General features: G+C 41.8%; 1 long non-coding RNA gene across 1 annotated transcript in view; it reads right to left on the bottom strand.

Moving 5' to 3' along the window:
* The window catches only part of LOC115074609, a 49249-nt gene extending 33941 nt beyond the window's left edge, over window positions 1-15308 (bottom strand). The window contains exons 1-2 of the long non-coding RNA XR_003852298.1: window positions 15154-15308; window positions 14500-14619 (exon numbers count right to left, since the gene is read on the bottom strand). This is a non-coding gene — a long non-coding RNA (uncharacterized LOC115074609). The remainder of the gene's footprint in view (window positions 1-14499; window positions 14620-15153) is intronic.
* Window positions 15309-16255: the final 947 nt, after the last annotated feature.

The following is a 16255-nucleotide window of genomic DNA, read 5'->3' as shown; positions in this document are numbered from 1 at the left end:
ACTCTCTCCCATCAGGTTAGTGTACACAGACTGAGAAACTAGATCTTATGCTTGCTCAGTAATGGCAGATCCATGACATAAGTGTCCAAAGCAACACGCAAAACAAGTTTTATTAGCACCCAACAGGCAATAGTCCTAATAAAAACATTCCTCTGAAATGCATGCCCACCAGCCCAATAACTCATTTGGAAGTTTTTGACTTCATAAGGGTTGGCCATCGGTACACCAGCTCAAAGTAAGGAAACTGCTCTCCCCAAGTGATATTAGATGAGCTTGTAGGAGTCCCTAACCTTGTCTTTTATAAAGTCGAGGCTGAAGGGGCTCTTCTTTGGAGCACATAGGGCTTGCTTTACAATGGAATTTCTCTATGGACACAAAATGGCAGAGAACTTTTGAGGCATCAGGTCCATAATAATCCCAGAATTCTCATTGAGTAAGACTAGTACTCAGAGTACACAGTGCTGTCCCACTACTTTTGATATGAATTTACTACCCTATGACTGATTTCACTGAAGATTAAAGTTCACTTTTGATCATCTAACCCTTATTCTATTCCACTTGGAGCCTGATATTCAAAACAGCACTTAGCGATCTAAATGGCACAGCTAAATATTTGGCTATGGTCAACGGGTGCCACTTAGCCTAAGTGGCTTAGCCAGCATTTAACTGGACAAGTCAGGGGTGAGAATGGGCAGATGGGGGAGGAGTCGAGTTGGCTGGATAAATTAACCGGCTAACTTGATATTCAGAATTAGGTGGCTGATTTATCTGGCCAATTCTGGTCAGCCAAAGGGCTGTCCTACAGTTAGTCAGTTATACATAACCGGCTAACTTTAAGATAGCAGGATATATTTAGTGGCATGGCTGCACCACTATACAGGGTTAGCCGGTTATATGTAACTGGCCTCGCGGCGGCTGAATATGGACATCTTGGGGTTTTGTAATCCTGATTTTCCCTGGAAAATAAAGAATACAGATACAGAATACACTGAGATAGGGGCTAGAAAACCAGCACAAATGGAGTTAGTTTGGCAACAAGCTCTTGATTTCTTACACAGCAAGCAGATATTCTACTCCATTTCAATTTGGTGCCAGGCATCTGCCTATGCCCCAATATCGAGCCCAACAGCATCAAGGAAGCAAGAAGAGAATTGTATGTAGAGCCCATGAAAGCCAGCTTTCTGGCTATCTAGCAGCACAATGTCCCTCCGTTACAATTCATCAGTAATTGAAACAATAATAATGGCACTAATTTTAGCACAGCACTATTAAGTAGCACCTAGACCTAACTTGTTTGTGTACATGTTACTATTATGGCCAAACTTCTAATGTCCTCCCTCTTCCTTTACTGGAACCTTTAACAATCTGCCTGCTGACTCTCTTGAATTTAATTTTGACTACTCACCATAGGCAATCCAGAGAGCATTTCCAATCAACACTCCAGTGAAACTGCTGTAAACCTAATGGTGTCATTACCTTAATGACCTGTTTTCTGCATTTTGGGGAGTATCAATGAGAAATTTCATTAATCCCAAAGGAATTTTCTCATCTCTCTCTCTTTCAAGGCATGATTCTACGCTTTTGCTGTCCACACATGAACTACTTGTGGAAGGCAAGTAGATCAGGGGTGCTCAAACCAGTTCTCAGGCCCCCTCCAACCACTTGGGTTTTCAGGATTTTTCCTAATGAATATGCATGAGAAATAGTTGAGTGCTTCAGGATCTGTACTGGGACTGGTGGTTTTTAATATATTTATAAATGATCTGGAAAAGGGAGCAACATGTGAAGTTGCTCCCTTTTTTGCAGACAACACAAAATTATTCCGAATTGTTAAATCACATTGCAAAACTGGGCATGAAAATGGCAAATGAAATTTATTGTAGACAAGTGCAAAGTAATGGACATAGGGATGAGTAACCCAAACTGTAGTTACATGATTTTAGGTTCCATATTAGGAGTTACCACCCAGGAAAAAGACTTAGGCGACATAATGGACAATACTTTAAAATCCTTGGTCCAGTGTGTGGCTGCTGTCAAAAAAACAAACAAACAGAATGTTAGGAACTATTAAGAAAAGAATGGAAAATAAAGAGAATGCCATAATACCTCTATATCGCTCCATACCTTTTTGCAATTCTGGTCACTGCAGCTCAAAAGAAAGATATAGTTGCAGTGGAAAAGGTACAGAGAACAATAACAAAATGATAAAGGGGATAGAATGTCTCCCCTGTAAGGAAAGACTAGTTAGGGTTGTTTAGCTTGGAAAACAAATGGCTGAGGAGGGATATGATAGAGGTCTATAAAATCACGAGTGAAATGGAATGGGTAAATGTAAATTGGTTATTTACTCTTTCAAAAAATATGAAGACAAACCATGAATTATGTAAGTAGCACATTCAAAACAAATCAGAGAAATTCTCTTGCAATGCACATTTAAGCTCTGGAATTCATTATCAGAGGATAAGGCAGTTAGTGTAGCTGGGTTTAACAAAGGTTCGGACAAGTTCCTGGAAGAGAATTCAATAAACTGTTCTTAACCAAGTCGATTTAAGAAAGAGCCACTACTTATCACTGCATGATAGCAGAATGGAATCTATTTACTGTTTGGGTATATAACCCAAGCACTTCTCGGGTTACCAGTAAGCCCTGGGTTAGTGCAGTGTCAATTAGCTAGAGAAGGATGGATAATGGGAGGAACCATTCAAATGCGGCCCCTCCTTCTGTAGAGTCTGGAATGGCCTGCCCACTTGAAACAGAATATAACCGCACCCTTGCTACAGCTTGGGAGGCAGTCCTTTGAGTTTAGAACAGAGTTCAGAGAAGAAGAATTAAGCTTTTAGTTGTTTTACGGGCCCAGCCAGTTTTAGCTAAGCAAGCCATTTTTATGGGTGCTGGTCAGGGCTGGAAGGATTTCTGCCCAGCCAATACACAACCTGTCTGGAGGGAGATCCCTCCAGGTGCATTTGTTGGACTTTTACCTTATTGAGTGTAGGGGCCTCGATGGAGCGTGTTCAACTCCTGGCTCAGGGCACGGAGTACCCTGGGTCTGGGCCTAGGCAGGTTAGGGAAAACTTGCCCCCCATTGCGTCGGTAAGGAAGAGGGTGCCAGTGACCTGCTGGTGAGCCACCCCAGAGTTATCCTCAGTTTATAAGCCTAATTTCAAGATCCAGGATGGAAGTTCTGACTGCCCTTCCTTCCTCATGAGAGCATTGAGAATTCTGGTCCAAGGGATCCCTCCTATCAGGGATTCAAAAGAACAAGGACTGTGTAAGAACAGAGGAGGTTTAAATCATCTATAGGTGAGTAAAGGCAAAGCCTAATTTCCATGGAGCTACCCATCCGGTGCTTCAGTGAATCCTGGGATGGGAGCGAAGTTTAACTGTGCAGCAGCTGGCCATCTGGAAGGGATGTTCTGCAAATCCAAAGGACACCCTGCCTACCTGGGGGTGAGAAAAATATTTAAAGAACATATTTATGGTGCTGTGGACCAGTATTGTGCCCTGGGTCAACTATTTGCAACAGTAAAGATTTATTTGGACATTAACACAGTGGCTCCTTTGACTTTTTGGCACAGCACACAGAGTATCAGAATTTCCCTAACCCAGGGCATTCCAGAGGGAGAGTTGGTCATCCCATACTGATTTCTGAGAGGACTCCTTTCATCCCCCAGTCAAAAGAGCATACACCCTGGAAAGAAAGGGAAGTTGGTGAGCTAGCCTGGATTCCTGCCCCAAAGAACTTATAAATTCTTTTATGGGCCCATTGGAGTGCAGTCCACACCCAGGGATGGGGTTACAGGTTCTTGCCAGGTTCTTATGGCCTGGATTGGCCACTGTTGGAAACAGGATGCTGGGCTTAATGTATTCTTGGACTGAGCCAGTCTGGCAAATTCTTATGTTCTTATTTTGTCCCCATTTCCTTGCCCATAGATTTAGAAGGTGCACATGTACACAGGTAGTTTTTCTTTGGAAATGTAGCTACAAGGTTCATGGGTACAAAGGTAGCTGTGTACAATGCAACTATCTGAGGTCACTGAAAATTGCCCCCTTACTTGTTTAGAGCAGGCAAGGGTGATGATCAGTACTTCAGCAGTCAGCAATCCAAGCAGAGCATGAGACATGCTATTTTGGGGTACGGTCATCGTAAGAAAGCATAAACAGTGATAAGCCCAACTTTAAGATGATTTTCCCATTAGGGAAAAATGCTTTCATTACGGCCTCACGTAGATCTGTAATAGTATTGTATAATCTGTGCATATCGTATTATAAAATATTCACATCTGTACTTCTGTATGCGCAAATACATGTGTAGCCCCTGTACAGGGATCACCTTCCCAGCCTTGGAAAGCACCGAGGGTCACGCTCCCAAGGCGGGGGGAAACATTCGCCATGAGCTGAGGGCAGGGCCAGTGCTGGGCCAGGGACACGCCCATGAAATAAGCCATTGTCCACCCACAAGCTGTAATCCAACCAAAAAATAGTTTACTGAATAACCTTCTGAATAAAACATCGTAGCAGTTTAGTAGAAACAGGAGCAGTCCTTAGGATTTATTGTAACTCTTCTCTCCTCAGTAATACTTTTGCTTCTCAAGCAGTGCTATAATGTTACACTAGTACTCTCTTCTCTTAATGTTCTTTGGCCTAACCTGGCCCTCTCTTTCCTTTCCATTTCCAGTTCAATTTACTCACAAGGTCTTGTGTCCTGACCTGCTCGAGGAACATATCCCTCTGAGTCTGCAAACAGGATCCTCCAGGGCAAGTTCTCTCCGGCACGGTTTGGCTTCCTGATCCAGATAAGTTCCTACCCAACTAAAGTACACTGTTTCTTTTTATTTTTTATTTTTTTATTTCTCTTCACCAACTTCTTGTCTTTCTTTTCTCCTTCAGGCTTCTTGAGACTCTGTGTGAGAATCTCTGCCCGCTCTGCAGCTCCACCCCTGTAACCCTGGGAGAGGATCACAGTCCCATCCTTTCAGGATGATGCAATATCGGGTGCTCAGGCTAGTGCACAGGTTAATGTGCGATTAAATGCCATGTAGATGAGGCTATTAGCTAGTATCCCTTATGTAAAAAATAACCGTGTGCCCGACGTGCACATTGTTACCCTCAAAAATTAATACCAGCCCTGGAGCTGGCATTAAAGTCTTGAGGAGCCCCAAAAGTTTACAGAAATGCAGAAAATACTGCTTTTCTGAGATTCTTCCAACTTAATATCATGATGCTCTTAAGTCAGAGTAAACCCAGAAAGCAGCAACATGGAAAAAAAAAAAAAAAAGTCTTGCTGGCGGTCAGGTTAGGAAAATGGATGCTCAATTTACCAGCATCCACTTTCCTAACCTGCGCACAGCCACTTCTCCTGGGCGCCTGATGCTTCGGACGCATTAGGGATTCACAATTTATCCCTAGCACATCATTTTTAGTGCAGCAGCTCATTTGACTATTGCATCGAGCTCCCAGGAGAGGTGATCGTGCGTGCATTAAGAAAAAGTGTGTCCAGTTTGGACAAACGTTTTCAGCGTGTCGGTATTTCATGAGCCTGTTTGTCTGTCCCTTCATTCTGGAGCAGCCCCAGACCCAGGAGAGTCAATGTTTTTATTAACTTTCCCCTAGACCGAGCTCATTGGGGCTGTAGCCCAATGTATCTCCAGTAGGGACATCCCCTCGGACCAACAGATGACCTGTAAGCATTGGAGCCTTCTCAATCTATTCCCAATGCATTCTTTTGCACTCTCCACTTTCTGTGTAGCCTTTACAAGCTTTACAGTCTTTCCAGACTTTCTATAAGGGGAAAATCTCTACTTTCTTTTACACCTCCTGTAAATATATAATCCTATACACTTTGTGGCATAGGGGATGCCACACATGCAGTGCCATGAAAGTGAGCATTTCAATGCATTGAATGCATGCACTTTTCCTACCTATTTTTAAAATATACATGCACATATTATATGCGTGATTTACCCGTGTGAATCAGTACATTGTAAAACATGTTCATGTAATTGAAATGACCAGTTTTACTCATTACTCCACCAGTTAAGCCCAGTTCTTCTCCACATCATCCAGACATTCCTGGCTCTTTAAGCCTAAATTTCCCCCAGTCCATCCAGACCTCCCACCCAGCCAATGAAACTCAATAAACAAGCCTGATATCAGTTGCACAAGCTAATTAGCAGGAGTAATATTACACAAGCAAGTTGCCAAATGTAAGCGAATGAGTACCTTTTAAATAGCACCTTATGTGCATAACTGTTGGCCCCGCCCTGAAACACTCTTTTTTCACGCATATATCTGTACACAAAACAAAGTTTGTGCGTCCTTTCGACTTTAATAAAATACCAATTGCATGAGTATGGGTTCCTTACGCACATATATGCTCATTTTTACTCATGCAAGTCTTTGAAATTTACTTCCATAATATTTATCATACAGCACAAACAGCCAATGAAAAATACTCGGAGAGGGAAATGTTACTAGACTTGCTTTTATAAAAAAAACCAACTCATAAAAGCTAGCAGTACAAAACATAAAAAGTACATCTAGGGATAAGGCTGAAAGAAGAATCAGTAAAGCCCCTTCCCCCAAGCCGCCAGGGAAATTAATATTTTGAAGGCTGCTTCTTCAAAAGATTTGATCTGTCACAGCATTTTATTCCTTTGCCTGCTATTATGTGGTATTTCTAAAGTATTGTGAAAGATTTGATAGGACTGTGTGGAGCAGGCACACTGGTGCTGTTTTGATTGTAACATAATCTAGCTGGCACCCTGCATATCCAACAGGCCTGCAGTAATGCTTTGGACAGAGAAAACACACACATATATATATTCTCCGGGAGTGATGTTTCTTGGGCTTTTTTTTTTTTGGATAAGAATCAAAGGGCAAATTTGCAAAAAAAAAAAAAAAAAAAAAATGGTTCAGCAAGGAAGATAACTGGGGCAAAATGTATCTGGTTATCTTTAACTGGCTTTTCAGATGCATCTCACTGGCTAGATTTGTGGCTTAAAATCCTCCTAACTCTGCAATTGTATAGTCAAATTTAGCAGGCTGGCACTGGAAATCCATGCTGACCAGCTAAACAAAAAAAACCTTGATCCAAGAATCTCTCTGGCCCCATTCCTTTTATTGACCAGCTTAATCTGTCTGCGTTACAATCTAAAACATATACATTTAGCCGGATCAAGGAAGATAATTTTTACCCTTTAGAAAGCTGGTTCCCGGCGTGCACACATGGACGCGCCAAGTTCATAACATGTGCTCGTTGCCACGCGCATGTTATAAAATTGGCTACCTGCGCACACATGCATTCCCGATTTTATATCAGCGTGTGCATATGTGAGCGGGTGCCGACTTGCACACGTAAAGAGGGGGTTTGCAATACACACACGGCGATGCAATCGGGACTTTGCCCAGTTCCCTAACCCCCTATCTATTCTTCCTCCCTTTTTCCCACTCTCCACCCAGAACCCTAAACCCACCCTAACTCAGCTAAATGTTTTTGTTTTTGAACTTGCCTTCTTTAAAGAGCAGAAGTAAGTTCTGCGTGCGCTGTCCCAGACAGTCCTCACCCCGCCCCTTCCCACCTCTTTTCAGGCAATATGCACGTGGCCGGGCCACTCTGAAAATGTGATCGGCATTTGCGTAGCCCGGCCACACACATATCTGCTGGTATTGGTGCGTGTCGGGGATTTAATATTCCCCCGTATATCTTTCTTGAAATGGGGTGATCAGAACTACACAAAGTACTCAAGGTGCCGTCACACCATAGAGAGTTATAGAGAGGCTTTATGATATTCAGTGTTATTCTCCATTCCTTTATGAATAATTCCTAATTTTTTTTTCTGCTGCAGCATTCTGAATAGAGGATTTGAATATATTGTCCACAGTAACTCCAAGATCCCTTTCCCAAGTGGTTGCTCCTAATACAGAATCCAGCGTTTTATTCATAGGGTTTGGATCTTTTTTTTTTTTTTTTTTTTTGCTGTGTGCATCACTTTGCACTTTTCCACATTCAGTTTAATCTGTTATTGAGATGTTCAGTTCACCAGTCTTGTAAGGTCCATCTGCAATTCCTCAAAGTCTGCTTATGTTTTAATTGTTTTGAATATTTTAACGTTATCTGCAAATTCACTCATTTCACTGATTGTTCCCTTTTCCAGATTGTTAATGAGTAAGTTAAACAATGCACATCACTGGGGTATACTACTATTTACCATTCTCCATTGGGAAAATTGACCATTTACTCCTACTCTATGCTTCCTATTTTTTAACCAGTTACCTGTACACAATAAGACATCACCTCTTGTCCCATGACCTTTTAGTTTCCTGAGGAGTCTATTTTGAGGGACTTTAAAACGCCTTCTGAAAATCCAGATACACTGTTAGTCATTTGGTTCCCCTTTATCCACATGCTTATTTACACCTTCAAAGAAATCTGTTAGTGAAACATGCCCTCCTTTTGCTAAATCCATGCTGGCTCTTCCCCATTGAACTATATTTTTTATATATGATCAGTAATTTTGTTCTTAATAGCTTCCACCATTTTACCAGCACCAGTGTCAGGCTTACTATTCTACAATTACTTAGGTCAGCCCTGGAGCCGTTCTTGAAAATTGACATTATATTTATTACCTTCCAGTCCTCAGGAATAGAGGAAGATTTGAATAATAAATTACAGATTACCAGTAGCAGTTCTGAAGTTTCATATTTGAGTTCCTTTAGAGCTCTATAATGAATGCCATCAGGTCCAGAGAATTTGATACTATTTAGTTTTCAATTTGGTCTAAAATCTCTTCTAGATTCACACTGATTTGATCCAGTTCCTCTGAATCATTATCTTCAAAGAGTGGTTCAGGGATGGTCATTTCCCCATCCTCCTCCTCCTCAATAAAGACCAAAGCAAATAATTAATTTAGCTTTTCTACTATGGCCTTATCCTCACTGCACACCCTAGTAATCCAATAGCCAGAGTTCTTGTTTTTTTTAATCATACTTGATAAAGTTTTTTTTTATATTAATTTTTGCCACTTGGGCAAGTCTCTTCTCAAATTCTCTCTTGGCCTGCTTTATTAAAGTTTTATATCTAATTTGGCAATGCTTGTGTGCCTTTCTATTTTTCTCATTAGGTCCAGCTTTCCATTTTTTAAAACATGCCTTTTTTGGCCTCTTTCATAATACCATTTAGCCATGCTGGCAGACACTTATTCTTCTTTTGATCTTTTTAATGCATGAAATACATTTTATCTGGGCTTCAATGATTGTGTTTTTAAATGGTTTCCATGGCTCATACAGATTTTTTAACCCTTGCAACTGTTCCTTTTAGTTTCTTTTTAACTAAGTTTCCTCATCTTATCATAGTCTCCCTTTTTAAAGTTCTATGTTATTACAATAGTTTTATTTATTATTCCCCTACAGTTACCTCAAAATTGTTTGCATTGTGTATGTTTGTATTTATGTATTCAGATTTTTTATATTGTGATCTCTGTTGCCAAGCATTTCAACCATCATTACCCCTTGCAGCAATTCCTGCATTCCAGTGATAAGCACATATATACTGTACATACCCCAATTCATAAACTATGGGCCTCCAGTCAATTCCTTCTTGATGCCCTCCCCCAAAAGCAGCTCATATTTCTGTCACACATGAACAATCTTTCACTATCTTTGGTCCAACCTTTTGGAACATGTTACCATTGTCCTTTCGCCTTATGCAGGACATGGGGACGGTAATTTCTGAAACAGGCGCGTGGGCGCACATGTGTGCACATTCAACTCCTGCACCCAGGGATATAGCCATTTTGTAATAATCGAGAAAATATGGGTGTGCATGTTATAAAATAGCCTGAACACTCGCTCATGTGCGCACAATTTTAAGTGGATGTGCTCCTATCTGCGCAAATGCCACAGCTACCGCGTAAGAGGGGCGATTTTAAAAGACACACGCATCAATAACATTACCAGTTTTACCAGTTTGTTCCCAGTTCACCCAGGTAAGGTATAGGATTTCCAATCCCTCCTAGTTTAATAGCCTCCCTTCTCCCCTGTTAGCCCTGACCATTAAAACCCCACTGATGTGTGTAGATTTTTTTTTTTTGGTTTATGACCTACACATCATCCATAGCAAAAATAAAGTCACGCAGCAGGGGGGACCTTGGTGCATGCCAATGTGTGTAAGTATTTACGCACAAATTTCATGGTGAAATCCAGGAATGCCATTGCCCTGCCCAGACTATGTCCACACCTTGCCCCCTTTTCAGAACTTTTCATCTGAGCGCGAAGCGGGAGATATGGGCATAGATGGGCAACTTTTAAAGTCTGCTTGGCATGCACCGGCCCAATTTTGGCGTGCACCAGGCTTTTAAAATTCACCTTTAAGATGTTTAGGAAGCAATTAAAAACTTTTCTGTTTACAGAGGCTTTTCAATAATATGTTCCAATATGTCCCTAAATTGAAAGTTTCATACATAATAATTACATTTTATTTGTTCTTATCTGTTTTTCTGTCTGTTAATTTTTTATGCTTGTTTTTATGTACCCCCTCTCCGGACTCCTTTAGTAGATGTAAAGTAGCCCCCCATCAGTTCAAGGACCATTTGTTCCATGAAAGTCTTTTAAATATATAGAAATTTAACCTCCCTGAATTCCCTGATGAAAGATTCTCTATATTTACAAATAGCATGTGCTAAAATGGAAAAGGAAAGTAAATAAGATGAAAAAAGAAAAAACACAAAACAAAAAAAAAAACACAAACAAAAAAGAACACTCCTGAAACTAAACACTCATATGTACATCTCTAGTAGATGCGCACCATTCCTTTCCTCCACTTTTCATATTATTCTGCTGAATAATACAGAACGTGAAGCTTTCTCCTTGGATTGGACTGGTTGGGAGTAGCTGATGGCATAGGTGGTGATAGCCTGGCAGTTTGACCAATTATATTAAGGGCTACTGTCAGGAGGAAGGGGCCATCAGAGTGGCAGACGAAGGCTGGCTTGGCAACCCCAGACAGTCTTTCATTTTATTAGGTAGTTATTATTTGAGACCTCCACCCCATTGCATGTACATGCTACTGTTCAGTCACATAAGTTAAGGTTGAAAGGTGCCCATGGCAAAGAATTATTGGTCTTAAGTAAAGGGAAGTATTGTTGAGATGAAGTTAATCACCTGGAGTTCAGAATGTCTCTCAAGGTCAAACAGGAGAAAGGAGAAGCTGGGAATCTCCACTTTCAAAGCCAGGGGTCGCCAATTCCAAGCCTCAAGAGTCACAGACAGGCCTGTTTTTCCAGAATTTCCATAATGAATATGCATGAGATAGATTTGCATACAGTGAAGGCAGTACATGAAAATCTCTCCTATGCATAATCCTTGTGGATTTGCTGAAAACCACACCTTTTTGTGGCTCTTTAGAACTGGCCATAGCCAGCCCTGTCCTAGCCTATGCAGCCAGTACTGGAGATGATGGAGAAGTCTTATTTTACTTGAAGGAGTCACTTACATATGCTTAAGCCCCTGATTTTTGAAACGATTACTTCAGGCAGGTCCATTTTTTAAATAATGTACTGAAAGAGCAGGTTGTAAAAAGCATCGGTGGTAAATAGTGCAGGTGACAGTCTGACAAGTCTCATTATACAGCTGTATATCATGCAACATGGAGTTTGGTGCAGCGAGAATCATCTCAAGTACATTACATAAAGACAACAGCAATCTAGCTATGTCAGCAAATAGCAGTCACTTTCCATTTCTTGCTATTTTACATTAAGAATTGTTTTTTTTCTAATCCAGTTCAGCTGACACAGAGAGGTTCTTGTGTTCTCTTATGCTTCAAAACGAATCCATTAAACAATATAATTTTCAAACAATGTTGAACGGTCCCATATAGAGAACTACTACAGTATTTTTAATCTGCGCATACCTGTGTTTCAGGTATGCACAGATTATAAAATACGCGAATGTCCACCTCCCCCATCATACATATGGAGTTAGCAGGTTTGCAGTTGAGCAAATAAGTCACTATATGAACTCGTGTAAGTTTTGTATTGCAACCTACGCATGTAAATCTTGGTCTGGCCCCTGAATGCTCCTAGGCCGGCTCTTTTTTATGCATGTAAACTTGTGTACAAAAGCAAAAATACGTATGTATGTTTGATGTTTCTAAAACAACATTTATGCTCATTTTTACATAACTCTTTGAAAATTCACCCTTGAGTATCTTGTCTTTCACTCTCTGACCTCACTGCTTGTCCCCTGCCTATTTGGAGAAGAAAAGACAAGCAAAAAAGTGTGTAAAAAAAAAAAAAAAAAAAAAAAAAAGGATCAGCAGAGGGGCCAAGGACCTATGTATATAAAAACAATTCTCCCCTCTTTCCTCGCCAGCTACCTCCTCCCTTCTCCCCTTCCCATGACTTTTCAAAAATAGACTGGACACATATTTTGAATTCATTTTACCAATGTAACCCTCTAGTTGGACATATAAAAAAAAAGAGTCTCTGATGCTGTTTTATTTTATGATTCTGACAGTCTCTGTGGGTTCAAGAATTCACAAAATGGTCGGGTAGATGTGGTAGACTGCATCTGGCCCAGAGGCAAAGGCTGTATTCTCGTTATGCTGGACAAGGAAAAGTAGCAAAATCCTCCTTTTCCCCCTCTGTGACCATCTGGCTGCACCCCTATAGCAAACACTTTCAATCTTCAGTTCCCTAAGTGGCAGACTCAAACTTTGAACTCAAAGTCCTGGGATGTTAGTAATCAAAGTCTCACTCCTGGAATATACTGCAAAATTATAAACTTGTGGGGTTACCAGCAATCAATTCACAATAATAATAATCACCAAAGAGGATGCTTCACAGGAATCAGAGCAGTGTTAAGCTAAGCAGCACGGCGAAAAGGAATACTCTTTTACATTTCCTCATTCTCTAATGTAACATCAAGATCTTAATCTAGTTAGTCAACATTCTAAGCGTCTTAGTTGCTCGTCAAACAAATCTTATCTACGGTACTTACATCTCGTCACAGATTTCTCAGCAGTTTATATTATTTTATCTCTATTCCCACAAGATAATTGTAGTCCATATGTCCCTGTAGGTGTCATGGGGCATGACTTAGGAGTCCAGTGATGATACTCTTGCTTTTATGGTAGCGTGGCCCTGCTGCTCTGGGTAAACTGACATTTATTGTATTCCGTTTTTTGCATTCAATAGAAGGAACCCCATTATTTTTGGTAAACTGACAGACCTACCAGGAATCACTGCCGACTACCAGAAATCTCTCCAAACCCAAGGTAATCCAAACATCACACTCTCCCACTCTGAGCACAAACTTATATTGAACCAGGGCTCACTCCCCCTAGAGGTCCACTCTCATAACTTTCCTTAAAGAGGCAGCTAAGAGCCATGCAGCACGCCTCTATAAAGGCAAAGATCTCAACATTATCAAAAGCATTGTAAAATGGAGACATCATTACGGACATAGGATCAAATTTAAGACCTGGGCCACACAAAAAAAAAATAATTGTGCTATCAAGTACTATATACCAACTGAGTGGAAAGATATTAATGAATTGGGTGGACGCATTTTAAAGTAGTTTTACTCAGGGAAGTTGGCTACTCTGAAAACGACCTTCCTTCCTCTGTCCAATTATAAGTATGTGTGGATTGGCACAGCATGTGCAATGAGGGGAGGTACTCCTGGGTATGAGGTGGTGATGGGTAAGAGAAACATAATGCATAGATCTGATTTTCAGATCAACATGTGTTATTTTCCAGCAAAACATTATCTGCACAAATGGCAGGTGCAAAGCCCCATGGGTACTTTTTGCCATATAGACAGTTTTCAAAGGCCAGCCACCTGCAGCTACACATGCTATTTGAAAACTGTCAATACATAGGAGCCGTGACTGATGAAATGCAAATCTGCCAAGGGAGCCAGTTCAAGAAGAGAGACTACTGTAATTTTAGGTTGGGGTTTTTTTTTTAATCTTAATTCCCAATGCATCGTGGAAGTTGTAGTCCCAGTATCTTCCATTTGAAATCAGCACTGCAGAATGCATCAGGATAGGGATTGTCAGATAATAACATGCCATACTGGGTCAGACCAAGGGTCCATCAAGCCCAGCATCCTGTTTCCAACAGTGGCCAATCCAGGCCATAAGAACCGGGCAAGTACCCAAAAACTAAGTCTATTCCATGTAACCATTGCTAATGGCAGTGGCTATTCTCTAGGTGAACTTAATAGCAGGTAATGGACTTCTCCTCCAAGAACATATCCAATCCTTTTTTAAACACAGCTATACTAACTGCACTAACTGCAGATATCAGAGACTGCCCTAAAACCACTCTCCTTGAATTGGGACACCCGGCAGCTCTGGATAAATTAAGCTATGGAGGCAAATCAGTCCCACTGGCTTCCAAGAAATGCAGGGCTTACTTCCTGCTCAGGCATGGAGCACTGGAAAGGGGTGAAGCAACTGCTATTGCTGCTGTGCATGGGTCTTTCCCAGCCTGCACTTACCTCGTTCCTGGAAAGAGGTGGAGGAGATAGTAGCAGGCAACCTTTAGGGGACAGCTCTGCAGAGTCCTCAGGCAGGGACATAGACTTAGGCTGTTTTCATTGCTGCAGCTGGATGAGCCCCTTGCAGGACCAGGATTAGAAGTCAAGTCAGTGAAAAAAAAAGAACAATGTCACCAGCGTCCATAACCGAAATGGCATGCAGAATGTCTTAAGCTGCTACCCTGGCAGAAGAATGAAAGGAAAGACTGGGGGGAGGGAGGCAAATCCATCTCTTGCATATTCATAAGGGATATCCTGCAAGCCTGAGCAGATTGAGGCCCACGAGGACTGGAAGAGGCCTCCCCCTGCTTAAGAAACTGGATACCGAGCCTGTCCTGACCAGTCATTGTACTCCCTGGTATCAGGTGTTCCAGGTCTGCGGTTTAATGCAATCTGTCAGCAAAAGCTCATCAATTCCACAGGGAATCAGCTAGGAAAGCAAATCTCTCATCTCTTACATTCTGCGACCTGCACTGGATTTCATGTAGACAGATTTTCCTGTTATGCTGTGAGAGTGTCTAGAATTGATTTAATGCTAGTGGAAGTTATTGTGAGCAAACAACCCCCCCCAAAAAAACAGCCTAGTGGCTGCTCATCCCTCCAGTGCTGACCCACCATGAAGGCCTTGCTGGGGCATCTCAGTCCTGACGCACCAGCAGCCCCCAGCTCGTCACAGAGCTTAGCTCAAGTGTCACAGCCCTGAGAAGCAGGGAGCGTTTTAAGATGCCCATTGCGTGCTAGTTCAAGCCATAGCAACTTCCATCGTGAACCGAATTAGCCGCACCGGAAAAGGAGGCCCCCTCCCCTCCAAAACTACTGTGTACCTTTGTAACCTTTAAAAAGAAAAAAAAAAAATCCCCCAACAACCCTCAGGTGTGGCTAATTATGCTCAGAGCAAAAAAAAAAACTGGATTGCCTGAACTTGCAATGCTGGAAGGCCACTGCTGCCGCACACAGCTGTTTCACCTCTTTAATTAAGGAGAGGAATCTAACAGCAGCCTTAATTGTCAGAGACATCAGAGCAGGGATGTGGAGGGAAGGTGCGCACACTCAGCAGGCCGCATTTATGGTTCATACCCGTTAACTGAAATGGCTTCCGTGCAGGTGTAAAATCTCTTATTGAAAAGCCTTTATTTTGGGCCCTCTAATGCTTTGGTTCTTTTTTTTTTTTGCCTTAACTTCCAACCATGTGCCTCTGTCTGCAAAGAGAGGACCTCTGGGTGCTGCAACACTGAAAGGAGCTCTTAAAGGGACAGGGAGCATAAAAGAGGCAGGAGGGAACTTTTCAAAGTCATTTTAGCTGCACGAATGTGGTCACTGAAAATTGTTCCCCTTTATGTGTGGGTGAAATTACGCCCCCAGTGCCACTTCCTGCATGGTTAAAGGAGGCACTCCCGGAGCAAAGCTTTGGAGGGGTTTGCAGACACAGTTTTCAAAAGTATCTGTGTATTTTTAGGCAGACAAAGTACCCCACCCAAAAAGAGATTGCAGATTGGTGCCGGTACTTTTTCTTAGGTATAATGACCCCTTGGGTTCAATACTTATATGCACTAGTTTAACTCTTTTAGCTGGGAACAGTGCAGACTAGTAATTGAGGGGAGGGGAGGTACCATTCAGGGAGATGGGATGACTGCCCTCTTGTGAGGAAATAAAAGTTGGGGCAGTGCGGCTTTGGTTTCGGAGTTAGGAGTTTCTGCCTCACTTGGTTCAGGGCCTA

Source organism: Rhinatrema bivittatum, chromosome 12 (assembly GCF_901001135.1).
Source record: "Rhinatrema bivittatum chromosome 12, aRhiBiv1.1, whole genome shotgun sequence".
NCBI lineage: Eukaryota > Metazoa > Chordata > Amphibia > Gymnophiona > Rhinatrematidae > Rhinatrema > Rhinatrema bivittatum.
The sequence above is the reverse complement of the archived record's forward strand: the minus strand, read 5'-3'. Positions and strand labels throughout refer to the sequence as shown.